This window comes from Columba livia, chromosome 14 (genome assembly GCF_036013475.1).
Source record: "Columba livia isolate bColLiv1 breed racing homer chromosome 14, bColLiv1.pat.W.v2, whole genome shotgun sequence".
In the NCBI taxonomy this organism is placed as follows: domain Eukaryota; kingdom Metazoa; phylum Chordata; class Aves; order Columbiformes; family Columbidae; genus Columba; species Columba livia.
The window spans coordinates 4,897,344-4,913,914 of NC_088615.1; the positions used below are offsets into that span (position 1 = coordinate 4,897,344).

The 16,571-nt window shown below is 42.8% G+C and overlaps 1 long non-coding RNA gene across 1 annotated transcript in view; it reads right to left on the bottom strand.

The window, feature by feature from the left end:
- The window catches only part of LOC110359432 (uncharacterized), a 306,576-nt gene that overhangs the window by 216,939 nt on the left and 73,066 nt on the right, over window positions 1-16,571 (bottom strand). Inside the window, exon 3 of the long non-coding RNA XR_002414620.2 lies at window positions 6,215-6,273. This is a non-coding gene — a long non-coding RNA (uncharacterized LOC110359432). The remainder of the gene's footprint in view (window positions 1-6,214; window positions 6,274-16,571) is intronic.

Sequence of the window (16,571 nt, forward strand, 5' to 3'; positions counted from 1 at the left end):
GCATCCAGCCTCTGCCTTAGGCTACAAAGTGGGGAAAACGAGCTGCATGCTTTACTGTTGAAACAGTGGACCCTGATCACAGTCTAGTCTGGGTGGAATAGACCTGAGCATCAACTGGGAAGCTCCAAATATTTCAATAAACGTTATCCCCCAGCCCCCACCGGGTTTCTTTTTTCCTCCTCAGTTGTCCTGTCTCTCTTTCTCTCCCTCTCTTCCTTCCGACTCTCACCTGCATCCCTTTCCTGCCTTCTCCTTGCAGCTGTAATACAGTGGGAGCTGCTGTTCACAGTCCTAATATGCAACGCAGACGGTGGGACTGCTCATGCAACCCTCACTTGCAAACAGCAGCTCCAGCCAGAAAAATAAGACACCCACTAATTCCAGCAGCCAACTTTTTGCTTAAAAACCTTGCATTATTTCACATTAGTGACCAGCAGTCTCCGTCTGACTGCAAACTGCCTGGTGCCAGGAACATATTAATAGAGGGACCTATGGAAGGAAGGTTTGGTGCCCTTTTTCCCCCTAGTAAACACAGTAGAGATACAGGGATTGTTTCATTTCAAATGCATGTGCAATTCTCCAGGGCGCAGCACGAGGCCGGAGCAGGAATGGGCCTTTATTTGTAAGCTGTTAGTCTTGGCAACTCTGCAAAATGTTTTCCCCCGAATGTATTTTACACTTATAATTACTGCATGGTGGGTTTATATCAAATCCCTATAACTTCAGATGTGTGACACAATCTATTAAAACCTTTACATAATTCAGGGACACATTTTGGAACGGGGTGTCGGGGGTGGTTGCCGTGGGCAGCGCGGGGTCTTTCCTGGGCTGCCAGCGCCATCTAGGCGGGCGCGGAGCCGCTGTCTGAACACGGCCCTCCCACCCAAAAAGCTGCTTTTTGACCTTCCTCCCTGCGCCCACGGCCAACAAAACCGCCGAGCTGGGAGCTCTCCGGAAGGCTGAAGCCGTGGTTACCATCCATCACCCCGCTTTGTTCCCCCCCGGCTCTGCCACCACGTCCTCGCACCACGTGCGATCGGCCACGCGTCGCCCCACAGCCCATTTTCCAGTTCAGCTCTGGAGTTTGTGGCACTGGGGAAGATGCTCGGTTGCAGAGACAGGTTTCATGTCTGTTTTCTTTTTTGTTGTTGTTGTTGCCTTCCCAAGCAGTTATGGGCACACAGGAACCACTGGATGGATCAGAGCTATGGGGCCGTCTGGTTCAGTAGCTTGTTGTGACAAATGCCCAGTGCATGCTGCGGAAGAGGGAAGGGCAAGAAATGTCTGAGTAGACCTTATCAGATTGTAAATAAACCCTTGTCTTTGCACAACATTTTGCTCAACTGCCATCATCCAGCAGATGAGCTGTGCCCTCTGCGGGAATAAAGCGATGAAGTGACTTGTAAATAATTTCAGACAAGAGCCGAGCCTTCCCCCGCTGAGGACAGCGAGGTGGTTGTTCATTGAGTGCATGGGTGTTGGATTTGGCCCAGTGTGAATTCAACTGAGTATTTCATAATCCTTTTGCAGACCAATATTGAAGAGGATAATGTGGGAGGGAAGCAGAATTTCACGGAAAGCAAGCTCAGGTCTCCCCAGGCTGCAGAGCCCACTAAGCTTGGAGAAGAGCCACAGCAGCTCTGTTAGGTATTCCAAATACTAAATTGCTGTTTCATAAAGACTCGCCTCAGAAATCAGGGCTATGCTTAAAACAAAAAACAACCATGAAACATTTGTGCAGGTAGTGCCGTCTCTTTCACGCCCTGCTCTCTGCCACTCCTCCCGGGATGGGAGGTGGTACCTGGGTGATGGTACCTCAGCCTTGCAGTGAGAGGACTCCACAAGTGCCTTTGACAGATGTGTACGTTTGCCCACTGCCTTTCCTGTCTCATGACTATAAGGTCTTAACATAGTAGTAGAGCAAGTTAACTAACCTGACATACCCTGCTCCAGGGAACATTTACCAGGGGTGCCATTTCCAAGCTGTGTATTAGCCACACAAGACAGCTGAATCTAACATGCTGTCTTGCACCAGTCCTCACCCTAAATGAAGGTGTCTGGGGCAAAGTTGATGTGGCAAACACCCACTTCCAAGGGTGTTAACACAATACCGAGGTGGAAGTGATGGGTTACCCACAGTGTGATTGAGCATCTGCTCTGCCCGATTCCACCATAAACCAGGTAACCCAACCAGTACACTTCACAGCCTGAAGAGTTGAACAGGATGTTTCATCTCTGCTTGTCACATGAGAAGCACTCCACCTCTCACAGCTGAAGCTCATGCTAAGCCTTGTGTGCACACAGTCAACAGCCCTGAATGAAAAGACCTTTCCAAAGTCCACCTTGACCCTTGGAAAGCTTTTGTAGCAGACTGAAAAATCATGTTTGTGTCCCCTCTTCCCTTCCTGAAGAGCCCCATTGTCTGCAGGACAAAGTCCTCTGCGGAAAGAGTGGCTCTGAAGCTCTGACCATCAGCTTCAGAAATAAAACATGCTTGCTGTTTCTTTCCTAACTGAGATGCCTGCTGACCTCTTCTCTCATGTAACATAAAACTTTCACACTTCAACTTCTCTGGCTTTCTTAAAGTAACACTTGGAAACACAAACCAGTCAACACCTCGGGGAGCCAGGGCACTGCTGCTGTTAAGCCAGAGCTCCACAGCAGCAGCCAGATGACAGGGCAATGGAGACTTGGGGTGAATGCAGACAAGGGCTTCTCTCTGGGCAATACAACCCACGGACCAGTGGCACTGGCCATTGCACTCAAAGCACCATTGCCATAGAACCAGACCTGCCATGACAGATTCCTTTGTGGCATGGAAATCACCATCCACATTTAATTCCAGGGGAAACAGGAGTAAAAATAACAATTGCTCTGGATTTCTGCTTCCCAGCATTTTCCGGGATACTTCACACGCTGTGTTCCTAGTGTTTAAAAGCATGATAAAGCCATATGGTCAGTGGGAAGAGATTCCTTTGCCCTTTGTACAGCGAGTGCCTGTTTGTGGGGGGCAGCTGGGGATGCTCCGGCTCTCCCGGGCTGGTGCGGGGCTTTGTGGCTCACACGCTGCAGTGCCAGGTCAGGGAGCTGCCATCAGCACACACACTCATTGTGCACACCAGGAGCTGAATATCGATTCCCAGCAAGTATTGCGTCACCACACTCAGTTCTGCTTTTCCTGTTGTCCCACGAAGCCTGAACTGCAACTTGGATTCTAGGATGCCCTTATCAGCATTTCTTACTGCAGTGCAAGTGCAGCTTTGTTCTAAAAAGGAGCTCTAGAAATGGTATTACTGGGTTCCACATTTACTGTATCTTAGTGACTTCCCAGAAAACTGTCTTAGCTTGCACACCAAGAGTTGCATTTTTATTTGCAAATTAAACCTGAGATCTACAAGTGACTTTGGGTTCTTTCAGTCACCATCAGGGACAAAGACTTCGCAACTGCAGTTTTGCTAATTGTTCTGTCAATTACAGCAAATTAATTTTCTTGTGTTTATTTATCGCTGGGCTATCAAAACTGCACTCAGAGCTGTGCAATACACCAACAGGCAGCCTTCGCTCTGGGAAACTTGCAGCTTTATTCGAGTTTGCTCAAGAACTTCTCTGTTTGCTGAACCTGCAAGGAAGGCAGAGGAGGTCAGGGCCTAAGCCAGCACCCACCGGACTGGTGGGAATCAGAATTGGATCTTCCCTCTCACAGCTTTTTTCTGTATTCCTAACATTTTAAATGGGCAGAAAACAGAATTATAAGCACCCTCCCTTTCACAAATGAGCTTCTTCCTTTTACTATAATTATGCCAGCACTGCTAGGTGAAGTCAGGTGAACAGTATATAAACCCAGTTAATATAATAATGACACATGTGATTGTGTGTAATGTGGCAGGCAATTGTACACTAAACAGGAGTATTAGTGGTCACTGCACATGATAACTCACTGTGACACCTCTTATTTTCCACTGCCTAGAAAGAAAGAAAACAGAATAATATACTTCCCCGTGGCTCCCCGTATTTTACAAAAAGCTTGTCATTAAAGAAGTGTAATTTTCTATTCCATTCTCGACAGGCAGATCTTTTGCATAAAATATTCTCCTGCTCTCTGCCCCGTTACTCCCCAGAGCTCAGCTCCCAAAAGACAGGGGTCCCCTTTAGAACAACCTCCAGAGGAACAGGGTGCTCCATTTCACCTAAAATTCGGCGGTATCAAGTGTGACAGCTCCGCATGCTGAACTCCTGCTCTGAAATGCCCTCTGCTTTTCAGATTCCCGAGAACTAAATTCTTCATTGAGAAATTCTAGCTGATTGTTTATTAGGAAACAATCAGAATCTGTCAAGTAAAGTATTAAAATAGATTCCTTTCCACTAGAACGTAAGTATTTGTGCATAAATAAATCTGATATAAAACTTAGAAAGCCTCACAAATAAACATTTTATGTATAACTATAACAGTAAAGGTATCGTTCATCATCTTACAGTGAAGAAGCATTTCATAGAACATATCTAGTCTTTCATGTTTTTATAGTGGTTGAAATATTTTGCACAAAATGCCCTCAATAAAAAAATCACCTTTTCTCCCTGAAACAAAATTTATCATTAAAAATGGTTAACTCAATTAACATAATCCATTTTCCTTGGCATTCTCTGTGTCTGTTTCTGCTGATACTGTTATTAAAGATTTGATCAGAACGATGTTTCAAATTATTTTAAAATTTATTTTCCAAATCCCGTATTTTCCTCCTGCAAAGTCGTATAAAAAGGGAAAGAGAAAATCGAAAAGGGATTCTGGAAAAGGACTGGGGTTTTTTTGGAATATGTTGCAGAAAAATGTTTTTCAAATAGTTGGAGTGTAAAATCACTATGAATCCAGTACTGGAAAACAGACAACATACATCTTTTTATATTGTTTTCTTAAAATGGCTTCTTTAGTTTTGACCAGCTCTCTGCATTTCGGTATCTGGGGAAGGCATGATTTGTTACAACTTTGCAGATCATCTATCATTTCGTATGCTATTATATTTTACAATACCAAGGCTTAGCTAGATTATCGCTGCCGAGAAAACACAAACACATTCATACAATATATGTGTTTATTTTAGTGCACATTATAGGTGTGCACATAGAAGAACATTCCATGGGAAATGTGCTCCTATAATATATAACTATATAATCTACTATATATAAAGTAATGCTTACTCATAGACAATTGTATATAGGAACGATAGAGGCAAAAACCTTCATCTCTCTGCAATTTTGTTAGCGAAGGCTTTGCAAAGGAAAGTTCAATGCAGCCACCCTGGCTGAAGCGCAGCACACATCTGAACCGCACAATTCTTATCTCACCGGTGGCTCTTGCAAGGAAGATATGAAAGTCTCATTCTTTCATAAGAGGGCTGCGTGGAATTGAGGATTGTATGGTTCTGGGGAGACTTACTGTATAATATCAGAAATTGCTAGACATTTGAAGACAGAAATGGCTTTCTCCTTTGAGTATTGCATCCTAAGTGCCAGCCAGAAATGATTTATACATGCTCATCCTTATTATGGACTACACATAATAAGGGCATGATAGAAATCGTATCTGCATAGATTCAGGCAGTTCCAAAAGATCTGCTGCCAGTTTTGTTTGACAAGACACTCAATCAAGTGAAAAGGTTCAAAATATTTCAGGAGGAACCTTCTGCATTTTTAAGACCAAATATTTGTATCCACATAACAGAAATCCTAAATGAGAGTAACATTAGTCTATATTCACCCTTAGTTGCATTTTGCAAAGAGGAAAACATTTTGAGCTTGGCTGCCAGCATTTTAAAATAAACATTTTATTCATTTCATCATTTCAATAAGATCCAACACATTCTTGTTTCTTTTTTTCATCCTTGAAAGAATGCAAAGCAGGATAATAAATACTGTGCTGGAAAATGAATTTCAGAACATGTTTTATATATTATTTTATTAATTGGGCAGAGGGCGTTCCATTATACTACTTAATGCCTCTACAGCTCTCCGCAAATCCTACCTGATCTTTGAAAGGCAGGTCATTTTCCAAAGAAGCAGATGCATAAAGAAAAACAGAGCACTTGAGAGAATTTTATAGAGAGAGAAATTAGAGTGATGGGAATTGACATTCCTTAGAGCACATCAGATTTTCCATGGAATGTTCCACTGCTCCCTTCAAGGCCCAGTTCATCCAAACTTGAGCAATAAAACTACTCACACAAGTAAAGCTTCGCAGGGCTGGTTCCTGATGGGCAAGGAAGGAGGGCAGGGCTTGTCCTAAAAGAGACAAAACCAGCTCAACCTGAGGGATTGGCTTCACTGTCTCATAGAGTTAAACCTCCCCCCCACCGCCCCATGAAAATCCACGGACACACAACTCATTAAAAAAGCTCTTTTCCTAAGACAATGTCATGCAGTACAGACTGAGCCGTGTGCAGGCCAAGAGGCTGTGCCATAGCAAAGCACCGAGAAGTAAAACATTCACTCTTCCAGCACTTAGTGCACTGACAGCTTGATAAAACGGTTCAAGGCATAATGTTCAAACAGAGGGAGAAAAAAAAATTAAAAATGTAATAATAAAGTTAAATGTAACTGTTTTAAAGTATAATTCTTTGGAGAGCTCAGTTTTATGTTGGGACGGCATTTGAAGTAGCACTAGTCATTATTAACGGGAAGCAGAGATAGAGGAGATTTAAATCACTAAAGTAATAAAATCTGAACGAGGGCTAGCACCTTGAAAGGCTCTTGGAGAGAAGATTGCATACAAATGCAATTAAAACGATGCTTATAAAATACTAAGATGTTAATTGGGTTTAGTCCCAGAAGCCCCAGCAGTACAGTATGTCAGAAGTTAGCTGGTTTGAAGTTTAAAAAGAGTGGTTTAATTTGTACACCTTGTCCTAATTACGAAGCTTTCTGCAGCCTGTGTATCGGCATGGTTTATTGTAGCTTAGAGCTTTGTAAAACAAACACACACCAGTTAATTGGGTTATTGCAATGGAAAATTGGGCTGCAGAACTGAAACCTTCCTTGCTAGTGTTTTTTTACAGCTTGTAATGAACGCTCCAGCAATGTCAGGATAGACTGATTTGTAAGGTGTGCAGTTTACAACTTGGTTATACCGCTGGTCCGAAAAATAGGTGATACAGTGAAAACAAAGACTAGCACGATATAATGTTGCTGAGCTGGTGGGTTGAAGCCCCAGCTGGCTTATTTATATCTTGCAATCCCCCCAAATACTCCAGCAGGTCTGAACTCTACAGTCCCATATTCGAGAAAGGACCCTAATAAGGCAGGGAGAGAATACCGCGGTTGTTCGAGGAGCCCGTGGAGGCTGTGAGCACCTGCTGGGGGTCTTGTGAGGTCGTGCGCTTTTTTTTCCTCATAATCAGTAAATAAATACTTATAATAAGAACAGAGTAATAAAAAGAACGGGGCAGAATGGGAGACGTTACCATTCAAGTGCAGCTCAAGACCCCTCTCCTTGGAGTTCATTTGTGCCATTTGGCTGATACTCATTTCTTTGTACAAAGAAACACTTTCCAAAAAGAAATCCAGCCTCTCCGCTCCTGTCTTGCTTCAGTCATGGAGTTGGAGGTCTCAGAGGATGCTCCAGCAAAGTCCTTATACAGGTCATGAAACCTCCTGTACGTGGTTTGCTGCTATTTACTGTTAAACAAGCTCTGAGCCTGGCACCCCTCAAACTTGTACTACAGCAAATCAATAGTTGCTTTGCTGAGGGCAGTGGATTCATCCTAATGGGAAGCAGATAGCAGGAGAGAAGACGGAGACCCATCAGCTCAGCGGTCATCACAGAGACAGTGTGACCCAAACCTTCCCTGCCCTGTGCCAGCTCTGCCATTTGAGGTCAGATACCAGGAAACAGCTTGGGAAACTTTATGAACTGCTGCAGAGGGTGGTGTGACAAGTTGATGTAACTCCAGTTTAGGTCCTTGATGTGGGGACTTCCTCCAGCAAAGGGAATTTCCCCTCTGCTTCCCTGGGGAGCTGCACTTTGTCGGTCACTTTGGGACAGGCTCCTACTGCCCATCTGGCCCATCTGGGTCTGGACCTGCCCTGCTGCAGGTCAGATCTGGGTCTTTTTGGAGAAGCGTGGAGCGTGCACGCCACAGAAAGCTGGTGATACACTGGGAAAGTGGATGATATAGTTTTCTGCATGTTTCTTAGAAGCCTGATCGCTTGCAGACCCCGGGCAGTGACTGTAACAGAGCCATGCCCAAAGTCTCCAGCTAAAATGCATGAATGGTGCAGCGGGGATCCAGAGACACAGCACATCAAGGTAGAAGTCAGGGCATAACACAAATAATATAATGTGTGACCAGTCCTACAGTCAGCAGACTGCAGGACAGAGGAAGGAATGTCCCTTTGCACATCATTATCTCATTTGTATGTATTATTTATGTCATTATGGGCACAGTTGGCTAGCTAGGCACTAACAGGCCACTTTAATTAGTCATCAAGAAGCAAAGAAGTTGCTGAGAGGGAGGAATGGTTATGCAATCAGAAATGCTAACTTTCTGCAGTCCAGGTGACACGATTAGCATCAATAGATCATATACAATGGGTCCAACCTTCTGCAGTCTTGACGTACATCAGATAACTTAGAAATGTATAAAAATATGCACCTATGCAGATCAAGTTCTTACTACACATAGGAAATTGATATTGTTTCTGTATCACTACCACTGGTTATATTTGATGAGAAATGCATGCCAAAAAAAACAATGGGATCACTGGTATTTCCAGTAACAGCCTGTCCACACAGCTATCACTTGCCTTTAAAGGTCTGCAAAGTCCTGCATTTTCCAGTCTTGAGTAACTGCCACCCCAATTGCTTCATTTACATGCTCCTTAAGATATATCAGGGCTTAATCTCACCTCATTGAGGAGGGGATTTACATACATAGCTCCCATTAGCATTTATAGCCAATACGCATATAACTCACAGCCCTACACAGAATGAAAACATAATTATCATAACCATTGCTACATTGCATGAGGCTTGGGCCATTCCGAGGCATAGGTCTAATTAGCTCTAAGCTGCAGAAGATTTGAGTGCAGTAGTTTCTTTTGACTTACTGCTCAGTGCTTGGTCTGAATATTCAAATGTATTGTCGCTGCTTCATGGCTCACTGTGTCATGTCAAAACTCCCTTATCTTGGTGACTTTTTGTAAATGTCCCTGCAGGCGCATTAAGATACATTTTTAGCCTGCTCTGTTGATCTCTCTGTTCTTGCTTCCTTGTCTATAAATGCAAAAGACCAGTGCTGCACTGGTAACACTTTTATTGTTTTATTCACCAGGACTTGCCAGCAGTGAGGTTATGTAACACTAAAAGGAGACTTTTATGCACTGTTTGCAGATAAATGCATCTTGTGTGTGCTGAATTCACTTCAAAAGTTTGTGATATTTACAAAAATGGCAACTCGAGACCTTATCGCACAGGTCTGCCCGTTTTCATTGTGTGCAATGTTCCCTGAAGTTGGGAACAGTCACTCTTGGCTTCCCGTGCAGGCAAAAAAGAGAGATGTACCACCGGGAGACAAATAAGATTTCAGGTAGACTGAATGAAGCTCAAAAGGATCTTATTTCTCTTAATCAAGATGAGAAATTTATCCCACCTTATCTTAGGGACCTAGATGATGTACCAAGAATCCCCTTTGTGAAGTATTGATTTTAAAATGCTAGATCCATAATAATCCTGAGGTAAAACACCATGTCTGTAGGAGAATAATGTCTTTTAAAGGATCTCTAAGAGACAAGTGCCTGTAAATTTGTTTTTCATAGGGGGCCAAGTCTCAGGGTCCTTCTTCAGTTTCACTCTCCTCAACAGAATAAAGGGTTTGCTTGGATACAGGATGAATAAGAAATAATGAGAAAGATCTTCAAGGTTTGGGCCTTCCTCTCCTAAGAGCCACGACACAATTCCCAGCACTGCCCATATTCACCAGCTCAGCTCAAGTGGGATGCACTTTATGCAGAGTGTTCCCAATGCCACTTGAGCTCTAAAGTGCATCTCCAACCACAAATACAGCATCTGTCTCAAGAGCCTGCAAACATGCTTAACTCCTGGGCTTGATGTGGGGCGTCTTTGCTGCTCCTAAGGCTGCAACATCGCATTACAGCCATGCTGGTCAAATGGAAAGCCCCTGGCAAAAGGGGTGTCCCACTTCAGCCTCCATCTGCAGCCGCATCCCTCTGCCTCTCCCTTCCTTGAGGGATGTATTCACCATACGCTCAGCGGGCAGCTCAGGCATGAGGCTGACTTGCAAAATAAATTAGTATTTTTCTTCTGGATCAGCCACTTGAATCGACTCATCCCATAAGGACACAATTTCCAGTCCCGATCCAAAGGGGAGTTTTTACATACAACAGGAGTCAGTCTTTGTTTTGGGCACAGCTCTTCATCAGCTACTCGGTGCAACATGAAACCTCACCCTTAGCTTGCCAGGTTTGGGGAAAAAAAGAAGTAGCAGGGAGGTGAAAAGGGGAGATCTGAGATCCAGGACACATCTCTGAAGAGAAAGGAAACACATGGGCATCTCTCTTTCCTTCCCGGGAGTGCTGGCAAACTCTGTCACATCAGCGATGTCCCAGCTGGTCTGAACTTGGAGAGAAACCCTCTGCCATGGCACCGCTCCCATTTCCATCAACACCTGACTCCCTCAGAAAGGCGTCGTGAGCCGGTTTTGCTCCACTCACTGTTCTGGAAGCAGGAGATAAGTGACACACTCCAACATGCCGAGGGCTTTGGGAAAGTCATCTTGCTGGAGGAACTGGAGGAGAAGTCTCCCTGGGAATAGCAGCTCATATTTAACCTCCCCTAGATCATGTCAATTTGAGTCTGGAGAGAACAGGTCTTTCATTTTTCTTCCTCGGTGAGCTACCATATGTACCTCATCCCCCACTTAAGCTAAGAGATTGATGGCTAAATTGCTTAACCCTGGTGTTTTTAATTAATTAGGTCTACTTCATAGAAGGTTTAATACAGTAGTTTAATTTAGACTTTGCTCAGTGCATGATATAAAATCCAGATTTATTACTATTTTTTATCAATTTTTATTTTTATATGATTCAGTCACTCATATAAAAAGACTACTGTATGTTATAGACTTTAAAAGTGATTCCCTGTAGGTATTGTAAAGTATAGGGTCTATTATATGACAGTAGTGTGTTTATAGCTAAGTTTTCATGCATTGTTCGGGAATCCATTCAAAGATGGCATATAGAAAAGACATTTTATTCTGTAAAATAGTAAGGGAAAGCACCTGTTCTTTTAAAATATCATCTTACAGTGCTTTTACATAATAATGAAGTGTACACGATAACCACCGCTTTAAGAAACTCAATTCTAAAAGGAAAATTACTGTGAATCTTTAAAGAATAAAAAAGGTACAACATTTTGTTGATACCTCTTTCACAAAATACCTACAGAGCTGTAATCTGGTGAAATCCACTGCTACTTTTGGTTAATGAGCAATTTGTTAGTTAACAGATGTTGTTATTAACATGAGAGGTACCTGGTTTATAACAGCAATACTTAATCACGGTGTGGGGTGGCAGCATCATTTATAAGAACCAAGGCAGTGGCATAGTAGCAACTGTAAGTGCTGCCATGTGGACACAAGGTGACGGGGTCACATATCCATCCTGGTGCCTGGGTTTGTGCTCTGTTTTGTGGGATCCTGGTCACATTTTGCAAAATTCCAGCAAAAGTGACTTTAGAAGAAACGCAAGCAAAGTCTGCATTGAGACTATCTTAGTCAGGGAATCAGTCACATTATCTTGATTTTAATCAGATATTCAGCTGCTTAAATCTGGCCTCATGAACATAAAAAGTGTAAAAGATCTTAAGACAGTGAGATGATCCAGGAAGGGAGGTCACACAAGGACCTTACCCAGATAACAGACAAACAGGCAGATCCTTTTTCTATATAGCGACACTGCCAGAGACTTTCAGAAAGTTTGGGGATGTTTCCTTTTTATGGAGCACTCAGTTTCCAGAGCCCAGTTTTTCAGACGGCTGGGTTTTGCTGAGAGTCACGCAGCTCTGGCCCAGGCTTAACTCCCACTATTTCAGCTATTAAAGGTATTTCAAGGTAGGCACCCAAAATCTTTATTCTCTTCCTTGAATTTTGGCCCAAGGAGTCCAGGCAGTTCACTTATTTTCTGAGGGTAGTACACCAGCATATTGCTCTACCTTATTTTCCCAGAGTGCTAAAGAAATACAAAGACACTTAGGACTCGTGCGAGGGAAACAGGGAAATAGAGGAGAACGAAGACCCTGAGGAACTCTACAATGCCTCCCCTGCCCAGCTGCCTGCTCAGAGCATGATAACATGAAGCCTCTCAGGGCACGCCACAAGGAAAACCAAGTAAATTAAAATAGCAAAACAAACAAGCATGTTCTAAATATGAACCTGACTTTCTAGATGAAGATTGAGGTCTGGAAGGTCTGAGATTTTTTTAGGCTAAGTTTAAATCCTTCAAGGTGCATAGTCACTCCAAAACACAAGCAGTGACCATACTCCATAAGAAAATAATGTCTTGATACTGTGCCCACAAGCCCAGATACAAAATGCTACCTAGGAAAACCCTAGGAAAGGAAATTGGGATGCTTCACGTCAGCAGATTTAACATCATGAAGTAGCAAACAGGAAGGAAGGATTCAACTCCCCTTGCTGCCCAATGGTCAGTCCTTCCACCAAAGGCAGTGGATGCTGAGGGTGTGACAGAGCTCCAGATCTCCAAGTCAGCAGCCCAAGAGAATCCTTCTGTAAAGCAAGAAGAGTGGGGACAGAAATGCAGGTTTAATTTCCAACTCTTTCCTAGGTAGTGTCAGCTCAAAGGGAGAGCCCATGGTATTTCTCACGCACATGCATGCAGGGCTGTTGACGATATAGGCACAATAACACATGGCTCGAAAAAAAAGCTGTTAGAGGAAGGAGCAAGAGCAGGTTAAAAGGTAAGCTTCCAGCTTAGATTCAAATCAGTGTACTGACTCAGCTTTACAGATCCCCAGCCCAAAATGAATTCCACACAATAACTAAGCAGTTGCCTTCCAAAGGTGTTAAGCCTATTTGCCTTATGTTTGTTTTGGAATGGCCAATAAAACAGCTTTAGATGATGTCAAACTGTGCTTAGGCCCATACAGAGGGAGACAGCTGCTCAGATAAATACTCAACCCCCAAACCACGTTCTGTTTTATAAGTCATCAAGAGCTCTTTGAAATTCCACTTGATATGTAGGTGGGAGCTAATGCAACTTCCTCACACCTGATAAACAACTCGGCGCAAGTCAGTAGGCAGTAAGTTTGACCACCAGTTTGATCTTGGGCTATTATTTCTTATCTCCTAGAAAAATTATAGACTGTTCTCATATGTTTCTGAATAGTCATGTCCCTATGACATTGTTGTTCCCAAGATCGGATGCTATCACTGCTTCTTGCAGCATAAGTGGTAGAGAGTCATAAGCACGTACAATCTGACCTGCCTGAAGGCACTTCCCATCATTTCACTTAAGACGATTACTATTGCCAGCCAAATCCCTCACACAATTTCTTCTCTACATATTCATTCTTTTCTCTATTGTTCTCTTTGACCTGTAATTAAAATTCCTCAGACCTGAAGTGTGCCTTTAGCCTTTAGTTTTCAGACATATACTGCACTTTAGGTATAACACATGAAAAGCACAGTGTAGGCTCTGAAGAGAGAATTGTTCCTGTGTTTGTGGGATAAGAGACAGCTCCAGTCCTTATCCATGTTACAATGGCGTCAGCGAGGAGTAATTCCATAAGAGCCAAGGAACTCATCAGAGCTAAGAGCTGCAGGTGCTCTGTGGTCTCACATTCAGCCCCAGTGACCAAGTGGTTAAGAAACTGCTACTAACTCTATGTGCCGAGCAAAACAAAGGAGGTGCTTTAGGGCACAACAGCACTTACTTTCTAAATCCTGAGCCCTGGTTTAAAACCAGCCACTGGCAGAAATAGTAAGTCAGAGGGACATGTCCTGGTGTCCCATTTATCTTTGCTGTGGACCAGACAAAAAGGAGCAGGTTGCTGAATGGGTTTTGTGTTTCAGACAGTCAGACAGGGCTGAGCCAGACTAATGTACCAACTATAGCAATATTCTCCTGGGCACAAAGGAAGGAAAAGCTGCCAAGAGATGTTTAAAAAGGAAGATCTGTGGGTGGGCTCTCTGCAAATGCTCAATTCCAGCACACCAGCCTGAGTTCTTCATAGGAAGGCAAAGCTACAATTCTAGGCATAACATACACAATTTTGATCCTAGAGTGCTCCATGTTGCCAGTTAGGAGAGATGGTTGGTTAATGGAACTTTGTACAGATTCATGTCTCTGCCTTCACTTCAGGGGGCTTGAACAAATGCTTCAAAAAAAAGTAGAAGCAGCAAAGAGGAAAAAATAAAAGGAAAAGACCAGTGCATCCTTTGTCCAAGTGGTCTCTGTGCTATGACTTATCCAAAGTGTGGATCAGAACTCGTGGGATTCCTCAGAGTTACTGAAAACCAACACAGTTACTTCCTTCTGAAATGTTGATGAGGAGTTGAAACCTTCAGAGAAGGTGAAAATTAAGGTAGATTGTTTGATGGCAATAATGGCTTCTTCAGTGCAACCTGATCATTTGCTTTTTATGAAGAGGAAAGGAGGGATAACATGGCCCACACCAATCAAACCATTTACAATGGCCAAAAGAGATGTAGCTGAGGCCTTCAAGCACTACAAAGAAGCCAAGTAGGGTAAGGAGAAAGATGACAAGGGGTTGGATACACGTGCAAAATTATTTCCTTTCCATTCAACATAATAATAGACCTACAGCTGACCTTGAAACTTCCAAAAGGTGCCCTTGTATTGAGGCCTGGAAACAGTAGAAACAGCAGAGGGCTTCTGATCTCTAGGAACTTCACTCACTCACTGAACTTTTGAGCTGTCATTTCCAATAAACTTGGCTGCAGATGAACCAGAACTTTTTTTAAAGGAAAACTATTCATAGTCTGAAAAAAAGAATTGTGGGGATTTTTTCCCTTTGTCGTTCCATTTGACGTCCAAAAAAACTACAATGTCCTTCTGGAGTAGAAAGGGAGATAGATGGAAGAGGAAAAGCGGCAAGAATAATGCTACAATGAAACCACAAGCAACAGAAGAGGAAATGTTAAAGACCCCAAACCCAAAGAGAAAAATCAAGCTAAGAGCATGCCTTTAAAGCAAGTGAGACCCAAATGTGCTTAGGGAAATTAAGCGATTCCCTATACGAGCTACTTTCTCAATTTAAAATGGGTTGGTAATGATTAGCAACCAACTTATTAAATGAATATCTCTTTTTACTATCAAAAGTTTTAACTTGTCTATGCCAGACTTGACTCCTAAATCTAAGCAGTTCAGGAAGGTGACCTGAGATGACAGCAGAGGATGACACACTATTGACTACAGTGAAGAAGTGGGAGGAACAATTGTGCCTATCAATTATTAAACAGAGAGAAAGGAAGAACCCAGTGAATAACTAATACATGGAAGCCTCCACCTCTATGCTCTATGCAGACTTCAGTAGCTTAGATTCATAGGAAGAAGAAGCCTTATTATATAGGAAATTTAGTATAAAATAACCAAATGGTTTCTCTTTAATTAAATAGTCATTAAAAACTTGTTTGCTGTCCATCTGACGTAAAGCAATGTAATTTTTGTGGTACTAGGCAAATGTTCCCCACGTCATCCAGAACAGGGAACAGAGTCAGGCAGTAATTACACTGAGGACCAAATCCCTGAGTCACTGAAAACCTCCACAAAATGTTTGGTAGCACTGCTAAGGCAGCCAGGTAAGAAAATCTCGGCTGATGAATGGGAAGAGAAACAGTACAGCAATAAATTCTTGTGTCTACTCCGCAGTCAATAGATTTGTCTTGCACTATAGTCAAGCTGAGTGTTTTTCACCTTGTACAGAGAATCAATGCAAAATTTAGGCTACATTTAAGTTTGCGTAAGCCAAAGGTTTCCAAAGCTTCCTGAGTGCTTCCTAACCATTCCCATGAGTTCCGTACATGGCTTTTCATTTTCTCGCAGAGAAGGATTGTAGTTTTTAACTTGTTCCAATCCCCCTCCCACTTCTGTCATTCTGTGCCCGCTCTGCATCTTGTATATTGACCTTTCTGATGTAGCGGAGATTTACAAGAACTACCTTGCTGAGGCCCTTTAGGTCCCAGAAATAGAAAGAACCTTGCAAGAGGTAGATGCATGCATGAAATGAGATAGCGTATTCTACATCTGATAAAGCTTCCTTGTCTTAGCTGTCTGAAAATCATTACCTGTGTCTATTTCTGTAACGCATATCGATCAAAAAAGTGCATGCTTCTTTCTGGCTCTCAAAAAAACAAAGTTTTAGCCAGATATATGAACTGACATGTCTACCAAAATGGTGATGTGCTATAAGAAAGCCAAGGAAAAAAAAACCTCCCTTAAATGATCCCTCTTAAAGCAGAATAAACAACAAATGGTACTAAATCTATTTTCTTTAACTCCCAGAACTACTTTTAGGAATAGAAGCA